Raw genomic sequence first — 23,375 nt, 5'->3', positions numbered from 1 at the left:
TTCAAGGGAGAAAGTTGTTGGATATGAAAGAGAAAGCAACACAGCACCGTAAATAAAACCAAAAAATATAAGTTGATAAAGACCATTATAGGTGGGTAATAAGGCATGTGCAAAGATCCAGTGGCAAGACCCTAAGAAGCATGAACAAAGAATTAAACACACAACAATTCTGGGGCCAAAAATGAGATCAAAGTTCATAATGTGAACCCTAGGAAAGAGAGCATGTTGCAGAAAGCCTTGAGAGCCAGAAAGGCGAAGCCTGGATTTGCCTAAAAGCAGCAGAAACAGCCTGCAGAGGAGTGACATGATAAAAATGGCTTTAGAAAGATTACCCCAGCAGCTGTGTGTAGGATGGTTTCAAGCCGAGAGAGAGATTGGAGGCGGAGAGACCTGCTAAGTGAATGTTCTACTAATTCAGGCACCGTTTGATGAGGGTGCGGTCGGTGCAGAACTGGTGGTGTGGAAGGAACGCTCTTACTGAACGTGGAATTCTGGCCCCCATTCCTTGCTGGGCAAGGTCTGAACCTCAGTTTCCCCATCTGTGAAATGTGAGGCCTTTGCCCTATTTTAATAAACTTTTATTGTATGTGACTCAAGAGACTGGATAAAATCTCTTCAGGAATGGATAGACTGGATATGAATACAAATTCACAGAGAAGGGAAAGCAAGCCATGCCTAAAGAACAAACCCTTGCCGGCCAGGTTGAGTTTTTCTGACTGCCTGTGAAAGTCCTCTCCGGTATGTAAGACCGCGTCCATGCTAACTATAAACAGATTTGTAAACTTGTCAAGTAGTCGGTTCATGATTACCAACCCTTTCAGACTCTCAGCAATCCCACCCAGCTCAGGCCAGAAATCTGGGACTATCCACTCCTTGTGCTCTTTCCTCACACATCATTAAGTCCTAATTACCTAAATACATCACTCCTCACCCCTTCCTGTGACACCAGGTTCATTCGCCACAAACCTCTGTCTCATCCCAGTCACTCTCATTGCCCCTTAATCTATTCATTATTTATACTACACCATCACCATATTCCAGCCACACCATCAATGGTCACTTGTGACTATCAGTTTACAAAAGCTAATATAAGTTCAAATGCTCTTCTTGATTTACTTCCTGTCTCCCTGGCAGTCACATAGTGGTTATGATATTAGCCCCAATGTTCCTTGACAAGTTGCTCTGGGTGATACAGTGGGCTAAAGGGTGGATTGTGCAATGGTCAGCAGTTTAAGCCCACTCAGCACTCTCTGGGAGAAAGAGAAAGCTGTGAAGATTTACAGGCTTGGCAACCCTATGGAGTAATTCTACTCTGCCTCCTTGGCTCACTGTGAGTTACAATTAACTCCAAAATGGTGGAGTTTTTCTTAATGTTGTTGTTGCTGTTTCTAATATTTGAGGGTACTGACCACCATTCTACCCACTCTGAGCACCATTCTACCCACTGTATATATTTATAAGTCACTGAGTCCCCCCAGTAACATATGAGGTAGATACTGTTATTTTATCATACCACCCCTCCTCTGTCCCTTTCTATCCTTACTGGATAAAGTGGTTTGCATGATACAACATTAAATACATCCCTAAAATGATCACAAACATAGTCAGATGCATATTCATTGTCACAAATTCCCAACAAGTAGTAGTGTCCTGATCTTACTACATCAGTACAGTATGTCATTGGTCCAACAGATGGCACTAAAGTGTCCTAACCAGGAGAGCCTTTTACTAAGTGTTATAGAGGACCCACCTCTATTTTGGTTCATATTCTTCCTTCTGGCCTTAGGCCTCGAAGATATCCTTCTTCTCACCCAGAACTTAAAATTACATTGTCTTCCTGATTCCTTTACATTCTTTAAATCTTACTTTAAATGGCACTTCCTCCGTACTCATCCTTCAGACTTCTCTCATAAGCACTCAGAGTACTTTACCTTCATAGCTGTTATCCAACTGAATTACTAGATTTAAAAATATTTTTACTAATTTCATTATTTATGTCTATTTAATATTTGCCTCCCGACAAAGCCTCTGGTCTCAGGAAATGGTATCTTATTACCATGTGCCCACTGCCAAGCACAATGGAAGTTAGAAAGAAACACAACAAATGAATGGATTATTCATTAGCAATCTAAACTAAATTGCAGGACTCTTGTATCCACCAAACATGCACCAAAAGTGTTTTAATGAACACATGTCTAGAAATTCAGCCAAAGTAATGTCAAACAATATTATATTTCATAACTATAAATTGCTATGATCACCTACTTGGTGTCATTCTTACCTAAATTTAAAAATGGATTAAGAGTATATTTGGCACACCCATTTAAAAAATCTTACTTGGTGGTTCTGAACATCTGGCTTAAAGATATTCCTTTTTAAGGGAAGAGAGAACTTTATTAGTTTATGACCAAAGTTCATTCAACCTTTCATAGAATAAGACAGACAGACAGACAAAACTCTACGCTTACAGTTTCTCTGGCCTATGAATTCAGATGGATGACCACATTAAATTTGTGATGCAGGCGTGTAAGGAAGAGAGGTGTCCCTTTGAGGTATAATGAAATCTGTGAAGTTTAATGGGATTTTACTGAAATCCAGAGATATGTTAAGGGTGAATCTGGCAAGTACATAAGGTAAGCATTGTACAACTATATGTAAATCTAAGCAAAATCCACAAAATTAGCTTCAGAAAAACATTGTACAGTATAGCAAGCCATTCTCTTCAGAGATCAGAGTGATGAACCACAAATTTCAGCAAGACAAGCTATCTGTTTGGACAACTCTCATACCACCTCCCTTCTAACATTAAAAAATAATAATAATAGTTCCTCACTCAGATCCACTCAGGAAGTTAGATGTTCACATCCACAGAAATGCTGAGAGAACTGTGGGTGATGACTAAGATAACAGTTGGGTAGGGAATGAAAGGGTGTGCACTTTATATAGTCTCTGCACTTCTCTGTCATGAAAACCTCTATCTAATTACAATCACATGTGCACTGTGACTCAGAAAGGCAGGTAGCCCTTATCCTGGGAAGACTGTAAAGCCTGTCCTGCAGTCTCCGTACATGTTTAGAAAACTCATCGAAAACAATGAGTGTGTGTCTCATTTTCTTATCTTAGATCTTCTTAGAAAAGGACACACGTGTCCAAAATATAAAGCTCCATCTGGGGAGCTGGTAAATTTTTTATACCTATATTTGAACAGATGAATTAAAAGGGACATACACAAAAAAAGTTTGGACTCTTAAAATGACTGGTTATGTCATCTCACCTCTACTGTGGTTCCTTTTGGTAGCCCTGTTGGCACGGGTGAAAGCACTCTGTTGCTGACCAAAGGTTGGCATTTCAAAGCCACCCACTTCTCCACAGGAGAAAGATGTGGCTGTCAGTCTGTGTAAAAATTCACAGCTTTGCAAACTGTTTGGAGCAGTTCTCTGTTAAAAGCATCACTGTGAGTTAGAATCAACTTAACACAGTGGATGGGTGATTCTTTAATTTCCCCTGCTATTGTGTGCCTTAGTAGCCTTACCTTGAAAGTCTAATTCCTTAACACACACTGGCTGACATCAAGTAATTTCTGATTCATAATAACTCTATAGGGCAGGTTAGAACAGTTGCATTAAGTTTCCAAGACTCTTCATCTTTATATGGGCAAACAGCTTTAACTTTCTCTCATAAAAACAGTGGGTGGCTTGAGCCACCAACCTTCCAGTTAGTAGCTAGCAGTCTACGGATCTACCCAGAACTCAGATAATCTTTACCAGTACTTTCTGTTAACTAAAAGCTCTTTCAATTTTTCATCCCTAGAAGTAAATGTTTACCAGCATAATCGTGATTAAATAGCTTTTATTCTATTGACTGAATGTCCCTATTTCCCTACAGACAAAATTTAAGTGTAATGAATAAAGCATGGCCAGAAAGTCCAGAGATAACACTAAAGAAAACGGGAACTTCCTAGCTTGCCGTAATATTATTTCTAAAGAAAAAGATGCATTTTTCAAATTTGTGGTGTAAAATACAGAGTAGTTATTGCACACAAAGCTGTGCAGTGTCCTGTGAGGGAAGTCATATGGTCGAACAACTAACTCATTACAACCTGAGCCTAATTTTTAAGTTTTGTGTCCAACTCTGCAAAGGCTTTTTAACTTTAGGTACCTCTGTTTTCATGTTGACAGAAGAAATATGTAATACTAGACCTAAATAAGTCAAGCTGAAAAGACACTCTCTTTGCTTATAATCAATTGGGTCTTTTGTTATTTTTTGGTTTGTTTGCTTTTTCCAGATCTTTTTAGAGAAAACAGTAATAGTACAGTGACCACATTTTATCATACTTCTAAAAATAGTAACTGGAAAACAGGATAAGCCTGAGTCTACTTTTACAACAAAAAATATTTTTGAAATTAAGAATTTCTTGAGAAATCGATTCTCTTTAAGTAGCAGTAGCTTGAGGATAACCCAATGAAGTCCTATGGTGCAAAAGAGAATACTGCTTAATATTGTACTGAAAGAAGAGCCCCCTTGGATGGAAGGAATCAATATCTGTCTGCATACTCGGTGGCCAGAGCAATGAACTTGAATGTACCAATAATAATGAGGATGGTGCAGGATAAGGCACAGTTTTGTTGTGTTGTACGTGAGGTTGCTATGAATTGAGCCCTATTTAACAGCAAATAACAACTGCTTGTGAATGACTGAGCGACTTAGTAAGAGGATTTTTGTCAACCTATACATACATTTCCAATAACATTATTAGCCATGAAGTTCCCAGTTGTCAAACTGTCAACATCTGCCTAATCTTGCAGAGTCTCACTGCGGTGCTGGCCCTCACAGACACAAATCGGAGCTCCCAGAACCCTAATGAGCTTCAACGATAGCCTAACCCCAATATTTCTGACCAATCACATAATTTTACTTTCTGTGTCCCTCATTTCTCCAACTTAAAAATTTCAAAAGGAGTTGGTGAGAATCCAACCCTTATTTACTTTAATAGCACTTGTGTTATCCTGGGTTGACTAGAGAAACGAATTCATAGACACTCAAATGTGTATAAGAAAGCGCTTTCTATACAAGAGCAATTGAATAGTGAGGAAACATTCTAACCAAATCCAGGTCAAGTCCGTAAGTCCAATATTAGCCCATATGTCTGATACCAAGCTATAAAGTCCTATTCAGACTCATGAAACACATACAACGATGCTGAGTGCAGGAAGATAATAGGCCATGGGTGGGAAATCTTGTGGATCCAGTGGCGTTGTAAGCCTCTCAATGCTGGCAGGCGTCTCTACGTGGCTTCTTCGGCTCCAGAGGTCTGGGTTGATCAGTCTCTTTCAATTTGTCTTCTCCACAGGAATGTCTCGCAGGGAGTCAGCCAAGAAAGGGAGTGTCCCTGGCCTCCCAGGAGGAATATAGGAGTTCCCATCATCCTCAGGATAAGGCCATACCCACCTACTCCACCCCTTTACTCTTAATACTCAAATTGATACCAAATTATGTAACTACCACAGCACTCAATGCATAAGACGTCCTAGAGCATGAAACAAGGAAGATAAGACACAACAGAATGCTGATCTAATTTCCTATATTTCTGAACCACCTCTTTTTACACATAACACACAGGTGTCGAAACAAAAGCCTGATCACAACTGAGGCTTCTGAACTCAAAGGATGCCCTGTGCTCCATCTTTCTGCTTGACAAGCATCACAATAACCATCCATTTGACGTTAATCTCCAGACTATAAGCCTCTGGAAGGTACAATGGGGTCATAGTTACCTTTTTAAAAACTAGCACATGACCTGACACAGAGAAAACGTATTCCCTGATCAAAGTGTCAGTGAATGAAACTCGGGAGAGGTTACTTCTTTCTTCTTTCTCACGGTCTTTAACAAGCCTTTTGATAATCGTCTGCGTGTCATCTCTCCTACTCTGTAACATAGTAGGGCAACAAGATAGAATGCTCTGTCCCTGCTGATCTCCAACCATGTGACAAAGGAGGAGCATGATGAAGCATTGATGGCACCAATGTAAGCAGAGAAGGAGTGGCCTCACTTTTGCCTCCGAGTTACAGAATTAAAGTGTGTACCTACCCAAGCTATTATCATAAGAATTAAGGGGAAAACCCAGCCTAAGAGTAATCCTATGACTCTTTGAAGAAAAATTAAATAAAACATTTTTATATATCTCAGAATTTAGGAAAGGGATATAGAATTCAGAAAGGTGATTTACCCCACCCCCCACCCCCACCCCTACCTTCCTATTTTAAAGCTGTGGCTCATCTTTTTGAATATTCAAATATTATTTCAAAGAAAACAATAAAAACTAAAGAACTGGTGGGGTGATACATAAGTCACTGAACTAAGCAATGAAGTAGGGGGGAATACTATTTCTTGGCAATGATAATGCAAATACACCAATGTTGTATAACCACAACATCGAGTCAGCTCCAACTCACAATAGCCCAATGTGCAACCGAAGGAAATGCCGCCTTACAGCTTCCTCACTATCGTTCTAATGTTGGTGCCTTTCGTTGCAGCCACTGCATCAATCCATTGTGTAGAGGAATCCTCTTCCTCTTTTTCTCTGCCCTTCTACTTTACAAAACATGCTGTCCTTCTCCAGGGAATGGTGTCTCCTGACAACATGTCCGAAGTACACAAGCTGAAGTCTCTACATCCTTGCAACTAATGCGTATTCTGGCTGTACCTCTTCCAAAGCAAACGTGTTTGTTCTTTTGGAAGTCCTTGGTACTTTTCATATTCTTCATCAGCACTATAATTCAAGTGCATCAATTCTTCTTCAGTCTTCCTTAGTCAATGTCCAACTTAACATATGCATACGAATCAACCGAAAATACCAAGACTTGAATGGGGCGCACTTTAGTCCTCAGAGTAACACCCTTGTTTTTCAACACCTTACAGAGGTCCTGTGCAGCAGATTCACCCAAGGCAATGAGTTCTTTGATCTCTTGATGGCTGTTTCTGTAAGCATTGAGTGTGGATGCAAGCAAACCCTAGACAACTTCAATCTTTTCTGTATATTATGATGTCACCAATTGGTTCAGTGGTAAGGATGTTGGGTTTCTCTACATTGTATGTCAAAAATTGCAATATTTCTAGCTAAATATTATCATTCAGTTGACATAAAGATACCTGTTTGCTTCTAGAAAAAAAATAGGAACGAACTTTCAACCTTCAAAAATGTAGCCAATCCATCTTCTCAAATCATAATAGCATTAGCCCATGAATAGTTATTTCAGAATATATCTATGTGGGATAGGACATTTTTCAGAAGTTAAATTTAGCCAGATTGAATTATTTTAAAAGTGCTATCCCATTAAACCTTTTGAAATAGAAAAAGCTACATTTCTTTAGAAAGATAGAACAAAATGTTCTCAGATCAGTTGTGAGACAATATCAAGCAGACCCCTTTAGAAACTGCATAGTTGGCCAATAAAAAATTCCATAGAACCGGTATTTGGGGAAGAGATAAGACATAAAAACAATTGAACCCATATTCTAGATGCCTTAAAAATTAAATATTGAAAATGTGTGGTATGTGATTATTTTTAAATAAAAGCCCATTTGAAGGTGTAAAAAATGATGTTTTGATTTCTCTCTCTCTTAAAAAAAAATATATTAGTGATTCTGGCCATTCTCAAATATCTACTAAACAAAATACATAATGACTCCTTTCTTAATTTCCTTTTATGTCCTTTATTACTTCTTATGGACTCATAAAAAGTCTTTATATATCAATAACATTAACACAATTTTCTGTCTAAGAAAGCATGCCAAGTTAACTACGTGTGCCTTTGAGGTTTTGTTGACACAGGCAGAGAAAAGTTTCTAAATATTTTTTGTCAAACCTTTTGAACCTTTACCTGTTCCTTTGTATTTTAGTGCCTTTTACTTTTTTTACATTAAAAACCTTTTCCTTTATGGTATTCACCTTATGCTTGCTTGACTTTACTTTCTCCTAGAACTGGTGAGGGTGCAATGAACTGAGCATTCACAGTCAATACCTGTCAGGATATATTAGATTAAAAAGCAATTTCGCAATAAACTTGAGATCCTTAAAACATGTTCAGACCTTTTGATAGGCAGAAAAAATGGTCCCCCAAAAGATACCTATCCGAAATCTCTAGAACTTATGAATGTTCCCTGTGTGTGTGGAAAAGGGATGTTTGTAGATATGATCAAGTGAAATGTCTTGAGAAAAGGATTGCTCAAATGGACCCTAAATGCCACCACAAGTGTGCTTAAAAGAATGGTGTGGAAGGGGATTTAATATGTATATGACAGAAGATAGTCACAGACAGAGAGGATGAGGTCAAGCCATAGGCTGAGATGGAGGGATGGGCCCCCAAGCACCAGACACCCCACAGAAGAAAGATGAGGTGTTCAGTTCCCATGAATAACCCAAAGGAAAAGTTCTCTCCTACACTATAGGGTCACTGTGAATTGGGATCACCCTGATGACAGGGAGTTTGTTTTTGAGAATTCACTTTCAGCAAGCCAGGTTGTATTATCTGCACTTAATGGTTATTAAGGAACCTTCTGCCAATCCTGATGCCATGATTTTCTTCCTATAGTCAGCTTCTTAGAATATTTGCTCAGCAAACAGATTGAGTAAGTAAAATGAAAGGATACAATCTTGACATGTATCTTTTGACTTTAAATTACACCTTATCCCTTTGTTCTTCCAGTTGGGCAGTTCAAAACCACTAGCCACTCCATGGGAGACAGATGAGGCTTTCTACTGCAGTGAAGAGTTACAGTCTCAGAAACCCACAGGGGCAGTTCTACTATGTCCTATAAGGTAGTTATGTCAGAATTGATTTGATCTCAGTGAGTTCGGTTTATTCTAAATACTAGTTCTGCATGAGCACAATCACATTTGCTGTCACATGTGAAACCAATAACGGCATTTCCTCCTTTTCATTGACCTTCTACTTCACCATTGTATACAACAGGCAACTTATAAACTCAAAATAGAACATGATCAGCATGGTGGAAGACCAGCCATTTGACTTCCTGGATTCTATAAGAAGTACATTTTTTGTTTGTTTGGTTTGTTCTGTTTTTGACGCTAGTATGCACTCTCATACGGGGTAAGCAGGCACAGCTCCAGCCTAACTCTGAATTAGGAACACCAAGGTAGGTCAAAAAATGATGCTACAAAATCCTGGAACCCTTTATTGAACAAAATTATATCAGTGTGACACTCTAGTTTCTCAACACATCCTCCATCTGGATCCATACATCTGAATGCAGTGTTTCCATGCCTAATGGCATAGTGAGGTACTCACGGGGCTGCTCACCAAAAACTCAGCAGTTTGAAACCCAACTAGCTCTGTGGAAGAAAAAAGAAGTGTTTTACTCCCATTAAGATTTATTCTCAGAAACCCACTGAAATAGTTCCACTCTGGCCTAATGGGTTATGTATCAGAATCAATTCAATGACAGTGAGTTAGTATTTTCATTTAATCCTTCCCCAAAGCATTCTTCACTCTTCAATTTACACATCAAAATGTCAGTTTACTCTCCTTTGAGGGACTCAAATTGTAAACTTATGTTGAAATATGTCTGAAGGACCCAGGTTTGGGCTATTGAGTGGACAGAGCAAAGCTGTCTCAGTGACATTCCCTCAGGACGACACTGCTCAAGCGAGCAGGTACATCTTCATGATGAGGAAAAAACTCCACAGCATGACTTTCTTGGCCTTTTTTTTCACAGCGTAATTCACATTTTCTTAAAATTTCTTCATAATAATCTCCCACACTAATCCTGTGTCCTTTGAGAAAAATCTCTCCATATTATCCTTTTAGAATTCCGCGAACCAGTAGCCATTGCCTTTTGAGCTAGCCTCTCTGTCTTGAATTTTATTGGTGCAGATCTCACAGAAGCCATAGTTTTGATTGGATCATTTATTTTTAAGGAGCCTTAATAGATAAAAACAAATTTATTATGGAGTCATCCATTGATTGTAGAGAACTTATTTGCAGCCATCGTCTGATGTTCACACATCTCTGTTTGGAATAAATTCATGCATGTATGAACTAGGAGTGATATTTTTTGTCTTATCTTCTTATAGCTCAATGATAGTCCTATTCCTCTTGCAAGTCACTGGTTTGGCATGAAGCACAATTAAGCTAAAGCACAATTTAGCTAAAGCACAATAGGCTAAAGCACAATTTAGCCAATGAAATGTGAGGTAGAGTCTGCTGAATAATTTTTAGAAAGGTTACTTTAAATTGAAAATGGAATAAGAAAGATTTAGCAGAAACCATTAGCTGATCACAAAGCTCTTTTCTTTTTTTTTCTTGAACTCACATTCTCATCAGGTTCCTTCCGGGTAAGTATGACTTTGTGAAGAAGGCTAGTTGACTCCTTTCTGCTAGTGGATGCCACCAAGGAAGCCTCATTAGGGTCCTCCCACCCCCACCCTGTCTAAGTCAGAGTCTCTTAAAGAGCCTGGGCAGCTGTGGAAACTCTTCATCACAGGATTGAGCTCTGAAACAACAGATGCGAGTCTGCAGGGCCCGCTTGAGCAGTGGGGGATGTGCACGGCCTGTGTGGTAATGCGAGATCCAAACACGTGCCCGACAAGGCTTGGGTTTGGTGCAAACTCTCCTGTGAAGAAGGTAGATGCAGCCCTGAAAGTAAGGCCACCCGAGGTAGATAGAAGAGTTGTGGAAGCAAATAGGGATGTCTCATGAGAAGGCGCAAAGACCAGGTGCCCCCATTTAACTGTGAAAAAGATCTTTGTTGGTAGCATCAAAAGGGACATTGAATAGCACCACCTAGGAGATTATTTTGGTCAATAAGGGGAATATGAAGTAATTGAAATCATGACTGATCGAGGCAGTGACAAGAAGAGGTGCTTTGCTTTTGTGACTTTTGATGCCCATGATTCCGTAGACTAGAATATGGTCATTCAGAAATACCATACTATTAATGGTCACAATTCTGAAGTAAGGAAAGCCCTGTCAAAGTTCTACTAACAGCAAGGTCACCAGTTTGAAACCACCATCTGCTCCATGGGAGAAATATGGGACTTTCCCATTAAAGGGTTACAGTCTCCAAAACTCACAGTGGCAGTTCTACTATATCCTCTAGGATCACTTTGAGTCAGATCAGCTCGATGGAAGTCTGAACCAAGTCACAACCTATGTTTCCATAAGCATCTTTAAGACTACTTGATTGGAGCATGTAACTTGAGACCCTAGCCTTTGGGTTCCTTGCACTGAGTATACATGCTGCTGCCATGATATAATTTTCACTGCATCACCTAAAAAGCCATACTTTTTCCCATGAGCGAGCTTTGTTAGAAGCAAGAAGACCTGCTGTCACTTGTGGGCATTTTGGCTTCTGTCTCTGGACCCTGCATTTGGCTCGCCTCTGCCTGACCTTCGGATTTGGAACGGAACAACACCCACCACATGAAACATTTCCTTAAAGTTACCCAAGTTTCTGTGGGATGCTGCAGTGAATCACAGAACTCGGGAACGTAAGGGAATATTCTGAAGGGAGGAGTAGGTGGGGAAATGGAGCAGAATAGCTTCATGGAAGAGCTGTACATTTGGGACATCTTTAATCTCTAATTCCTTGGGACTAGTCTGGTCTTAATTATTTTAAGATAAAATATTACCATGATGATAATTCATTGCATTGGTCACATATAATTCACAGACAATGCTCACAATTACTGCTCATTAAGGAAACTGACAAGATCAGAAATGGTCCTGAAGACACAGTTCTTCAGTCAAGGCAGCTTCTTCCAAGCCATGCCCACAGGCCCCTGTCTGGTCCTTTGCCTTTGGCCTCTGTCCTGCTCAAGAAATGTTATAAGGATCTTTTAAAGCTGACACTATTGTACAAAGGGCATACCACTCCATCATGAACCTCAGCCCAAAGCTGCTCACCTTCATCATGGGTCAGCAAACCGAATCCGCCCCCCACCCCACCCCATCAAGTGCTTGGAGCTACCCCACTCCACAGGTGAGCCTGAACTTACTTTGCTTTGTTCACTCCCTGGGCTGGGAAGCCCACTACTGTCCCATGCTCTGGTACTTAGTTCTGCGGCTCCTCTGGTGTCTCAGTTTTCCATCCCTGGATCAAGAGAGTTCAATGCATGGGCATCTCAGGGTCCAAAGGACACACTCCACTCCTGGCTCTTTCCTCTTGGATGTAGAAGATCACCTCCACTACTTCTGAAATGGTGCATTTTAAGCCAAGTGGGATGGACAAGAGACAAATGCCCTCTTAGAGTTCCAAGTTTTATAATAACAAGCCTGTTAACAATCACTCACACTGAATCTTGAACTCTCTCAGCATCTTCTCTTACCTAGACTCATCAGAAAAAAAAATCAATTGGAATTACAAAGACTATGTAGAAAGGCTAGAAAGCCTTATCAAGCAAATCACTGTTCTACAGTGACAGTCAATGGGCAACTACCAGGGAATTAGGTCAACACAATGAAGATGGAAGAAAGGTGGTCCCTAATAATATTCTGCTTATGATTTCACTGTGCAAGTTAACAAGTCATTTTGTGTGGAACTTTATGTCACAATAGATCAATGCCATACTGACACAAATAAATGAGAAATAAGAAAATCACAACTAACGTCAATCTCAGCATTTGTAGATGAGAATTGGTAGTGTTATGATCTATACTCATTCACTGAGCATACATTTATTTATGGAGTTTTGTTTTTTGTGTGCTATGTAACTCATCTTTCACAACAAAAATAAATCTCATTATAATTGAATCTCATTATAGCCATAATTGAGAACACTGTTTCAGACCCAAATATCAGAAAATTTGGAAATATAACATTCTTTGCTTATGAAAATATCAAAGTCATTTATAGTTAAATTCAATAGTTCATACAGTCTAATGCTTTTGCATAACAATTCAATACAAGTAAATATCTTTCTTGGATTCTCTGAATTTAGCCAAGATCCATCTGACATGATATCAGGCAAAGATATCCCTTGTTCCACATCCAATTCTGAATGCAGCCTGAATTTCTGGCAGCTCCCTATCAATGTACTGCTGAAACTATTGTTGGATGATGATCAGGAAAAATTGTTGCAGGATATTCTATAATTTGCACATTCTATTTGGTCTTCTTTCTTTGGAATAGACATAAATAAGAGTAAATCTGCTGCATAAGACCTCTTTAAAGTGTTGAAAAGTTGGATTGTTATTTTGAAGACTAAAGTTCACCTGACCTGAGCCATAGTATTTTCCATTGCCTCATATGCATGTGAAATCTGGACATTGAACAAAGAGGACCAAAGAGACATGAATGGATGCTTTTGAATTATGGTGCTGGCAAATATTATTGAAAGCACTCTGGACTTCAAAACTAACAAACACATCTGTCTTACAAAAAGTATAGTCATGTCCTTTAGAAGAAAGAATGATGACACTTTGGCTCACATACTTTGGGCATCTTATCAGGAGAGACCAGTGCCTGGAAAAGGACATTGTGCTTGGTAAAGTAGAAGATCAGCAAAAAACAGGAAGAGCCTCAAGATGGATTCACACTGTGACTGCAACATGGCCTCAAACATAAGAACAATTGCGAGAGTGGCTCAGTATCGGGCAGTGTTTCATTCTTTTGTACACAGGCTTGCTATGGGTTGGAAGCAAGTTGATGATCCCTAACAACAACAACAACAACAATAGAGTACCTATAAAGTTCTTATCAGAAAACAGATGTTCATGAAATTGTACAGAAGTTTCCATAATATTACAAAAAATGTGAGCCTAATGGAAATTATTTTGAAAATCCAAAGGATTTATACCACAAGGATATTTAAATATGTATACCAAATACATCCATGTGCTTGTAAAGTTTCACATCACAATCACACAGACATACAACCTAGAGAAGCAATGGGTAAAAACATTTCACTCAAGAAACCTCTTATTATAAAATAATGAATGAAATGGTTATGTGTTTGCTTAGTCATTAAAGTATATATTGAGTAATAAGACTCAAAATCCTTCAGCAAAATTCATAGAACTGCAAATTCTGTCCCCAGCATCGAGGACAGCGCTTGGCACCTGGTCTCGAGGAGAACGTCAGGATCACAAATAACCAGCTTATATGGAACCTGCCCTAAGAGAAACACAAACAAAGGTCTACAAGGATGATTTAATTCTGGGAAACATGCCACAGAGGAAGTAACACTTAAACTATATCTGAAAGGACAAATATGAGGAAAAGAGCAAAGAGCCAAAGCAATTTGGGTATGGTAAAAACATGGAATCATGCTAGCCTATACCTAGTCAGAAAAAAATAATGCAGAGTTGCAAGAGCACACATAAAATAAACTGTTTGGGATCTAAATAGAAAGAGCAATGAATACTATTTAAAGAATGCTATTAATAAAATGAGAGAAAAGTAAATAGGGTCAGACGTGGAAAAATCATGGAGGAAGTGGTGAAAGGCTTGTAGTTCGTTTGCTCATTCATTCATTCCAAGAGATAGTTTAGGTATATAGGGTCTCTTGTTTCAGTGTTTGTGGATGAATATCACAAGGCACAATTTCTTCAAGAGTTAGCATTCTAAAATGGAAATCTAGAAGACAAGTAAAGGGCCAATTACAATGTAGTGGTTACCAAAATTCAATCTCATCACATGAGGGAGATTTACTGGAAGAAATTCCTTCTTTAAAAAAAAATCATTTAAAAAAAAAAAAAAAATCATTTTATTAGAGGCCTATACGACTCTTATCACAATCCATACATACATCAATTGTGTAAAGCACATTTGTACATTATTGCCCTCATCATTCTCAAAACATTTGCTCTCCACTTAAGCTCCTGGCATCCAGTCCTCATTTTTCCCCCCTCTCTCCCTGCTCCCCTCTCCCTCATGAGCCCTTGATAATTTATAAATTATTTTGTCATATCTTGCCCTGTCCAATGTCTCCCTTCACCCACTTTTCTGTTGTCCATCCCCCAGGGAGGAGGTCACGTTTAGATCTTTGTAATCGGTTCCCCATTTCCAACCAACTCTCCCTCTACACTCCCAGTCTCACCACTCACACCATTGGTCCTGAAGGGATCATCTGCCCTAGATTCCCTGTGTTTCCAGTTCCTATCTGTACCAGTGTACATCCTCTGGTCTAGCCAGACTTGCAAAGTATAATTCGGATCATGATGGGGAGGGGGGAAAGCATTTAGGAACTAGAGGAGAGCTGTATTTTTCATCGTTGCTACATCGCACCTTGACTAGCTCGTCTCCTCCCCAAGACCCTTCTGTAAGGGGATCTCCAGTGGCCTACAAATGGACTTTGGGTCTCAACTCTGCACTCCGCCCCTCATTCACTATGGTAAGATTTTTTTGTTCTGATGATGCTTGATACCTTATCCCTTCGACACCTCGTGATCGCACAGGCTGGTGTGCTTCTTCCATGTGGGCTTTGTTGTTTCTGAGCTAGATGGCTGCTTGTTTACCTTCAAACCTTTAAGACGCCAGACACTATACCTTTTGATAGCCTGGCACCATCAGCTTTAGAAATTCCTTCTAACATCTAACTGGAAGCATGAGTAGTTCTAGTCAGACCAAGCACAAGATGGAATAGAGAAGAGAGTAAGTTTCAATGAATTGGAGACACAAGTTATAATGACCACAGTTACCGGTATCACATTCAGAACAAAACAATCACTTATCTTTGGTCCACATAGGTGTATTGGATATGTGCATGCAAAACTGTGGGATATATAAAATATTAACAAGACTTGGGAAATTTGAGCTTATCAGAAGAAATAGATTTTGTGACTTAGCACTAGGGAAATGATTTTCTTTATTGAAAAATGAGCAAAAGCTTCCACCCTGATCAGGTGATTATGAGTTTCAGAGAAACCAGAGGCAAATCTAATGCCTAAAGAAGCATATTAACGCTCAAGGTTACCTTACATTCTTGCTCTAATTTTCTATTTTATGAAAATTTCTGCTCCTGTACTTCTGTGGTTGAGTCAAAACTTTTGGAAAGTCCTAACAAAGCGGATATATAAATAAGATTACAAATAATAACCAATCTCTCAGAGGAAGTACAGCCAGCGTGCTCCTGAGAAGCAAGGATGACAAGACATTGAACATGTTCTCAAGGGCACCAGTCCCTTGAGAAGGACATCATGAGTGCCAAAATAGGAGGGTCAATGAAAAAGAGGACGATCCTCAGGAGATGGATTGACACAGTGGCTTTAACAATGGGCTCTAATAGAGCACTGATTGGGTGGATGGTCCAAAGCCAGGCAGTGTTCCATTTCATTGTAGATCAGTGAAAATGAGAAGAGATGGACTCAACAGCACAACAAAACAAAACAATATAAATAAAAATATCAAAATTCTATGGGATATCAGAGGTTGACATGATTACTTCAAATTTAAGATAGCTCAAACTGTATCTCAACTTCATTTCTGTATCCCTTCATGATAAAAAGGTCATTTGATACACACTCTTCTACATGCTTTACAGTTATACATTTAATTTTCATGACAATTCTTTCAAGTTAAAAGCACATTGTCCCTCTTTTAGTGATAAGGAAGTAGATACAGCGATGTCAAATTACTAAATGTCACTCAGCTGCCTAAAGAGTTTAACTCCAGAGCCCTCACTTTTAACCACTGCCCTGTATCACCAATATAAAACACTGCATGTCAGTGTTGCACAAACATAGCAGGAAAAATCTTCATCAAATATAGGGAGGAACATTTTTATATCTCCTGGATTATGATATAGACTCTGTGTTACATATAATTTAATGATCCTGGTGGTGCTATGGGTTAAACATTGGGTGCTCAATGAGAAGTCCCCAGTTCAAACAAAACAGCCATTCGATAGGACAAACATGGGAGAGGGGGAGGCAGGGGAAAGCAAGTGGGTGTTGGGACAATAAGCTATCTCAGGGACTGATTCAGGATAGTAAGGCTATGTTTGTTTGCTTTTAAGGAAATCATTTTAATTTTTTTTCTTTTGTGCAGAGTATGATTATTTTGAAGATAATGAAGAAAAGCATCTATTAGATCAGTGTTTGGATCTCTGGCAAGGTCTGGGTCGGGGGGGTGCAAAAATAGATACATGCCTATACCGTATATTGGATTATGCACATAAGAAGCATCACCAAACAAAAAATGAACCTTAAGATAACCAAATGTTGGTTCTGCAACAGGGGTTTTAGAATGAAAATTGTTAGAGAAATATGAAAACAACACATCATATTTGGTTGTCAAGGACAGAGAGGTCTATTTGAAAGAGAACTTTGTTTACATAAGTGAAAATGAAGGGACAATGGTGATTCCAGGAATAATTTGACTGCAGTTCAAATAATGTTTTTCAAGTCCAAGTTGTTTCTATCTCCAAGTGTTGCCCTGCTCTTTCACATGTTGGTGTTGGCTTCATTTAAATCAGGTGTTTTTCTTGGAGTTAGAAGTTGATGGCAACAACATCAGACATTATATTTAACTTTACTTTCAAAGAATTTCACTTACTTAAAAGGCAAATGAAAATCCTGAGTGTAACTTTCATCAGCTCAGCTCAAATTAAGTGTCATGCTCTCCACTGATCCAATTATTTTTCAGGGATGGGTAGGGATTCTTTGACTTATTTTAGTCAATCAGGAGTCCACTTCTGAAGTGAACAGTGGGCCATACAGAATCAAGCCCTAAAAATGGTAAAAGATGATTCAAAAAGAAAATCAGCATTCTGTTATACTAGAAGTGTGAATTCATGTTAGATGACAAATACAAGTTTGCTATAATAAGCCAAATAAGTTTAATGTCTTGAGGGCCCATCAAGAAAGGCAAGGTAGTAATGTAGTTCAAGAACACATGAAATTGACAGCCAGCAAGAATATATATAATAACACATCAAGGAGACATACTCTCTCTTTAGAGCAACTGCAACTGATGCCCATCACAAGAAATGTCAAAACAGCTAAAGAAATAGGCAATTGATAATCCTGAGGCTGAAATGAAGCTACAGTATAAGAAAACCCTGAGCTGATGATTGGGAAATGCAAGCACTTATAAACATTTAGGAAAATGAAACCAGTTCATCTACTATTGGCATGAAAAAAGAAAAAGAAGACCCTGACATATGAACCTAAATTTATGTTGGCCAAGGAGATTACTGTTATGTGTCATTGCTATTAAGTCCTGGAAAGAAAGCTGAGCTTAAAAGTTACAACCCCTCTACCATCAGATCCGGAATTTAAAGTGGAGTCTGCAAACCCTACCATCTCTATCTACACTTGGATGATGTCAAAGTCCATCTTTTAGCTTCCCTAAAAATTAGAATATTGTCATGAGTTCACATGAAATTACTATGCTGTCTTTGTACACACACATATCTAGACAACAATATGAAACATTGACTGAATGCTTAATCTAACAAAACATAGAGAAGTTGGCAATTGGTAGGAATGTGCTTATATAATTAAAAATAACTAGTAGAAAAAATATGTTTGGTTAAGAATAACTTATAGACATTTTACCCACTATCTTCCTATAGGGTAGCCTACACATTTTTTTTAAGACATCCTGGCAATACTCTAAATATGACTCTCATTTGGCCAACATGATGAATCATAGTTATTGTTATTGTAGTCAATTAATGATCTTGGTGTATTCATTCCAAGAGTCAATAAACAATACATCTAATTTATGTCCTTTCAAAACCTATAATCAAAGTATACATCAACCAATTTGTTGGGAAGGCGAGATATCAAATTTCCCCCCCAATATAGTTATAAAACAGTAACAGCATTTCTTCATTTTGATCATGTAGTATATTATGGAAAATAATATGTTAAAATAGAGAAATTCAAATCCCCCAACAAATAAAAAACACTAGGCTCTAGAATATTTGTCGGTTCTGGGTAAATGAAATCAAATGTAATTTAAATGCTGTGAAATACTTTTGCTTTTAATATTTTATTTGTAATTTCTACCAATTGCAAAAACAAAGTGGGGAAAATAAGAAAAGCAATAGACTGCTATAGGAAAGCATGTCATTAGGGGAAAAGAGTGCAACAAAATCTGAATTCTACAATAATAAAGGAAATATTGTTAATCAACTAGATCACAAGAAACCAAAAGCATGTGCAAATATTAGTAAATAATGTTTATTTCTGTCTCCAGTACCACTTGGGTTAAATATAATGTAAGTGCAAAGTTTTTTAAAAGAAAAATAAATATTTGACAGTGTGGTAGTTATATAATTGTCAATTTGAGGATTAAGAGTGTAGAGGTGGAGGCTAGCCCATCAATCAGATCATAGCCAATGAGGCCTCTGTGTGGGCATGGTCTTCTCCTGAGAATTCTGGGAAATCCAGGACTTACTCCTTGGAGGGAGAGACACTTCTCTCTCTGCCACTCCCTGGAGAACATTGTAGCTGACAAGACACATGGAACTACACTAGTGCCCTGAGCTGGAGAAGCCACACGGATGCAATCAGACCTCTGAAGCCGGAGAAGCCACAGAGAGACTCCTGCCAGTGCTGAGATACTTACAACGCCACTGGACCCAAAGACTTTCTACCCACTGGCTTATGATCGTCCTGCATTTGGCTTCATTGTATGTGTTTCATGAGTCTGAAGAGGACTTTATAGATTGATATCGGACATATGGGCTAATATCAGACTTATAGTCTTGGACTGGACTGGACTGGGTTGGGATGTTTTCTTAATGTATGATTCCTCTTGTATATAAACCTTTTCCTTATACACATGTGTGTCAATGTCAATTAACCTCAAATTTGTTTCTCTAGTCTACCCGGTCTAACACAGACAGTATGAAAAATTGACTTTGAATGCTTCTCTGGGAAAAGATCTTTGTCACAAGAATGCTCTAATTAGTGCATTACTTTGGACTATCTCATGTATAACACATTTTGCTTATTAAGCTTACCCTTTAAGCTAAAATGAAATATAAAATTTGAGATGATAGGCTAATAGTCATTCAAACCTTATTGACTTCTTACCCAAGAACAGAAAATTCTGAGGGAGAGTTCATGACGAGGCAGGAATGGTTTACACATACAAAGTAGGGCACCCTCGCTAGGCTACCATTGAGGAATAGATCCCACATTCATTGAATTCATGACATTGGATATAATTTCTGAAGCAATGGCAGGAAAGAGTAATTTGATTTAGATAGGACTATATTTTAACCATTTTCTTTCATTGTAGGTTCTTAATTCTCACAGCCCAGATGTGCTTGAGCAGCTAGAACTCCCCATAGTCTGCTAGTTATATTGCCAGATGTGGGGTATAAAATATTCTAATTTGTTCTCTTCCAAGCAATGGAAAAAATACCATCTAAAAGGAAATGGTATGCATACTCTACAATTACTATTAGAGCCAAAACTGTGAGTCACCCAGCCGCCTGCACAAGACAATTTGGCTACTGGAAAATCCTGATTAATGACATTTTTAAAGAAACATCAGAGTAACAAGCTGACCTGCCAAAATTATCATTTTTTTCATTCTTTCACCTTTTCTGCCTTGGTTACTCATTATCTTTTTTAGAGAAAATAAAGAAAATCAAATCAAAATTGTGTTAATATATATTAACCTCAAATCTAAATGATGTTTCTTCCAAAGGGGACTAACTGATCCTGTTGTCACCTTTGAGACATACAAAAAAAAGAATCCTTTTGAATATGGTATCTTGAATCCTTCAGGCCGTGCTGAGATGTCAAATTATTTTCTAATTACAAATACAACTAATATGTGCCATCTACAAACAAGTTATTATTTGCTGCTGTGGTGGTGTACTTCCCTATCAATGCTGACTCCTACTGAGTATATGGCTGGTAGGATATTCCAGTCTGAAGTCTTTGAGGGGAGCAAATTGCCAGGTCGTTTCTTCCTCACTGTGGCCAGTGGCTTTAGCGCCACCCAGGCTTATCAAGAAATAATAATCTCTTTGAAATCATAGATTGCTAGAGTCCATATACTTCCACTCAAATGCATTGTTCCATGAAGATACAGAGGGACCTGGTTACCGTTCGTAAAAATTCAAGGCCACCAAGGGGACATTTCTTCAAGGAAATCTATTTCTTAAATCTCTAACCTGTGGTCTCTCCTGCCTCTAAGTCCCGAGATGACAGGGGTGGGGGTGGGGGGGAGAACCAAAAAAACAGTAGTGTTTTATATTTCGAGCTCTACAACCACCCACAGCCAGTGCTGGCAGAGTTAATAAACACAGGATGAATTCACTGCCAATAGCTTTATTTTTAATCAATACAAGACAGCTACCACTGATAAGTCACGAATTCAGAATTCGAAGCCCTGGCTGCCAGAATCGCCATTCATTTGAGAAAAGCAGCATACAAGCAGCTGGGATAAAATTCCCTAAGAAGTGTGGAAGAGCCAAATGGAAGGGAAGATGTCTTTTAGTTCCTGAGGGCAAATAAACAGCCCTCAGGAACTGTTTATTTTCCAGTGCCCACTTACCTGCATTCTTCTCCTCTTACTCCAACACACCCTTCATCACCAAACTCTTTCTCCCAAAGTCCGCCCCACCCCCACCTCAGATCCCCAAGTCCGGTTTGGCTCCAAAGCCTCTCAGTGGTACCGAACATCCCGTGCAAAAAATGGGGGGCAGAGGTGAGGAGGGGTTCCCCTACCCCTGACCACGCGCACCTGGCCCATAGAGACTGCCTGTCCCTTCCGCCCCCCACCTCTTGACAGCGCCAGGGCTGTAATAATTACATCCTCATTATTTCTCCTGCAATCGTTAGCGAACAAGCCCAGCGAACAGCAACAGCCGCTGCCGGGGGAGGCTTAGTTACAAAATCCGGCGCTGGGTAGCGCCTTGCATAGCAACCACCCTTAAAAAAGCCCCAGTGCTCTGCGCTCACACTTGGAGAGCGGGGCGGCTGCCACCCCCTCCCGGCGCGCACACCACGCTGCACCCCCGCGCGCACCCCTTCTGGTCCCCCGCCCACCTCCTCCAGACCACCACCGCCACCACGGCAGAAGCTGCCTCCTGCCACCCCCTCCCCCTTCTGCCCCACCGAGACCACAAGCGCAACTGGGCTCTCCAACAGGAGCTTTCATTCATTCCCAGGCCCCGTCGGCGTTTTCCCACCTCGGCACTGTTCAGGGAGGGGGGGAGGGACTATGAAGGATTCGGGTTTTTCTTTCGGAAATGCAGTTTGCTAACCCCAGTGCCCCATTCCCTCTGGACTACCCACAGGAGTGCCAGGTTTGAAGACCCTTGGCTCGCCAGTTGCCCCTCGGGCTGCGCTTGCTTACTGACATCTCTCCTGCAGCCCCCTTCTAACCGCCTGGCCACAGCTGGGAATTTCACACCCCTGGCAGCGCCCGGCTCCCGGCGTCCGGCTTCCTCCATCCTCTGTGGAGCCTGACGTCCCGGGGACCCTCGGACCACCAGCGCGCAAGCCCTTCAAGTCCCCCGGCTCTGGGCTCGCTGCGGGGGATGAATCTCCCCAGGCCCTGGTGCCTGGATCCCCCACCCTCAGGGGCTCCTTCGGCTCTTTGTGGCCACCAAGCTGCATCTCGGTCCCAGGGATCACAGGCACCCGCAGCGTTCGGGAGGCCGGGAGACGCTCCTGGATGGCGCACCTGGACCCGGGCTATGGGGCGCTCTGGGGTCTCCCTGGCCCAACTCCAGCCCCTCAGGGAGCGTGCAGGTCGCAGCGGACAACTGGTCCGCGCTGCAGCCAGGGCGCCCAATGCCGACGCCCCCAGAAGTGGCAGAAGACGCCCACCGCCTCCCTCTCTCACCTCCACACACCGCCACCACCTCTCCGCGCCCAAGCCGCCCCTCCAGGGATTTCCAGTGTGTCCTTCAGACTTTACTGGCCCCAAGCCACGCCAAATGGTGCTCGCCCCTCTACAAACTCCCCAACATGCCCAAGGCAGCCCCCCAATCACCGGAGACAGCTGCAACAACAACCCCTCACGGCCAAAAAAGCCTGCCCTGCGCCCAGCTCGACGGCACTCGCCGGCCTCGGGACTTTCTCCCGTTCCTTCTCCCAGGTACCGGAGAGCCCTCCGGGCGCACGCAGCGCTTACCTTTCTCAACGCTGACATTCTCAGGCATTACTAGTTCAGCGGGTCCTGGGTGACATGGTGAGGTGGCGACCCCCTTAAGCCAGGTAAGCGAGAAACGGTGCGCCGCGTGCCGTACCGCCGCCGGCTGCAGGCAGAGGCTCGGCAGTGCAGGCGTTGAGCGGTAGTCGGGATCCGCCGCCGCCGCCGCCGCCGCCGCCGCCGCGCTCTCAGAGCTGCACTCGGAGCCTCGCGCACGGGTTCTCACGGTCGGCGCCTGCGCACACCCGCGCCCCGGGAGGCACCGGCGCACTGGGGGGGCTGATCC

At 40.8% G+C, this 23,375-nt stretch overlaps 1 long non-coding RNA gene across 1 annotated transcript in view; it reads right to left on the bottom strand.

Moving 5' to 3' along the window:
* The window catches only part of LOC123521281, a 280,459-nt gene extending 257,284 nt beyond the window's left edge, over positions 1-23,175 (bottom strand). Inside the window, exon 1 of the long non-coding RNA XR_006679750.1 lies at positions 23,072-23,175. This is a non-coding gene — a long non-coding RNA (uncharacterized LOC123521281). The remainder of the gene's footprint in view (positions 1-23,071) is intronic.
* Positions 23,176-23,375: the final 200 nt, after the last annotated feature.

The sequence above is a fragment of the Echinops telfairi genome, unplaced genomic scaffold, assembly GCF_000313985.2.
Source record: "Echinops telfairi isolate 266 unplaced genomic scaffold, ASM31398v2 ScPeMD7_9;HRSCAF=40, whole genome shotgun sequence".
Lineage (NCBI taxonomy): Eukaryota > Metazoa > Chordata > Mammalia > Afrosoricida > Tenrecidae > Echinops > Echinops telfairi.
The sequence above is the reverse complement of the archived record's forward strand: the minus strand, read 5'-3'. Positions and strand labels throughout refer to the sequence as shown.